The following is a 1,703-nucleotide window of genomic DNA, read 5'->3' on the forward strand; positions in this document are numbered from 1 at the left end:
ACCCCATTTTTATAATTCTTAGCATCGCTGGATTCGACAGCACAGACGGAAAGTGCAAATGGGGTTGATTGGCAAGAGGACGTTTATCAGAAGGTTGTTCTCTCTGTTTTAAGTGTGTTATATCTTTACCAGTTCTGACTACACGGATTAAATCTTCAAGATAAATGCAATAAGGCAGGCGATTTAACATAGATATCACCAGGATGACTAATCGTATGACTACTTGTCTTTGCAGATCAAATCCTTGAAAGAGATGTACTTACCAGATCTGAATGAAATCTACCAGAGAGTTGCATCCAAGTTGCAGCAAGTAAGTTACAATTTCTTTTTTACTTCGAATATAGTTTGCAAGTGTATCTCCTCGGGAACAGTAGTAAGCATTCTGAGGAGTTTTACAAATTCAAGCAAGATCAGTTCGTTATTGCAGAATATATTTGGAGTATCGTTACCCATTTACCAAACAAAAAAGAGGCCGTTGAGACTCGTATTCTTAACATACTGTGTATTAGAAAATTTACCTGCTGATATTGATGTTCCTTCCCAAACCTATAGAGGTTGTAGCTTACATCTATGAGTTATTTTCGTTATTACAGTAGAAAGTCATACAACTTTGGATTCTTGAGACTCTTATTCTAAAAGATTGTTATATAGAAAGTTAACTCTCCAATATCTACATAGATTGTGGTCTGTGTCTTAATTTATTGATTTAGTTCAGTTTTCTCTGGAGCAGGATTCTATTCANAAATCTACCAGAGAGTTGCATCCAAGTTGCAGCAAGTAAGTTACAATTTCTTTTTTACTTCGAATATAGTTTGCAAGTGTATCTCCTCGGGAACAGTAGTAAGCATTCTGAGGAGTTTTACAAATTCAAGCAAGATCAGTTCGTTATTGCAGAATATATTTGGAGTATCGTTACCCATTTACCAAACAAAAAAGAGGCCGTTGAGACTCGTATTCTTAACATACTGTGTATTAGAAAATTTACCTGCTGATATTGATGTTCCTTCCCAAACCTATAGAGGTTGTAGCTTACATCTATGAGTTATTTTCGTTATTACAGTAGAAAGTCATACAACTTTGGATTCTTGAGACTCTTATTCTAAAAGATTGTTATATAGAAAGTTAACTCTCCAATATCTACATAGATTGTGGTCTGTGTCTTAATTTATTGATTTAGTTCAGTTTTCTCTGGAGCAGGATTCTATTCAACAGCAACAAAGATCAGATCAGTTTGAGAAATTGAAACAGTTCAAGACAATGTTGGAGCGCATGATACAATTTCTATCTGTTCCAAAGAGCAATATCATGCCCGCATTGAAGGATAAGGTGCCTTATTATGAGAAGCAGATTATAGGTTTCTTAAATATGCACAAACCGAGGAAGCCAGTACAGCAAGGGCAGCTTCCGCAATCTCAGATGCAGCCAATGCAGCAACCGCAACCTCAGACAGTTCAAGATCAATCTCATGATAATCAAACAAATCCGCAGATGCAAGCAATGAGCATGCAGGGAGCTGGGGCAAGGGCACAACAGAGTAGTTTGCCAAATATGCAGAATAATGTTCTGTCATCTCGTCCTGGAGTTTCAGCACAGCAGAACATTCCTAGTTCCATACCGGCTTCTAGTTTAGAATCTGGCCAAGGTAATGCATTGAATAATGGCCAGCAGGTTGCCATGGGATCCATGCAACAAAATACTTCTCA

The sequence above is a fragment of the Camelina sativa genome, chromosome 14 (genome assembly GCF_000633955.1).
Source record: "Camelina sativa cultivar DH55 chromosome 14, Cs, whole genome shotgun sequence".
Classification (NCBI taxonomy): Eukaryota; Viridiplantae; Streptophyta; class Magnoliopsida; order Brassicales; family Brassicaceae; genus Camelina; species Camelina sativa.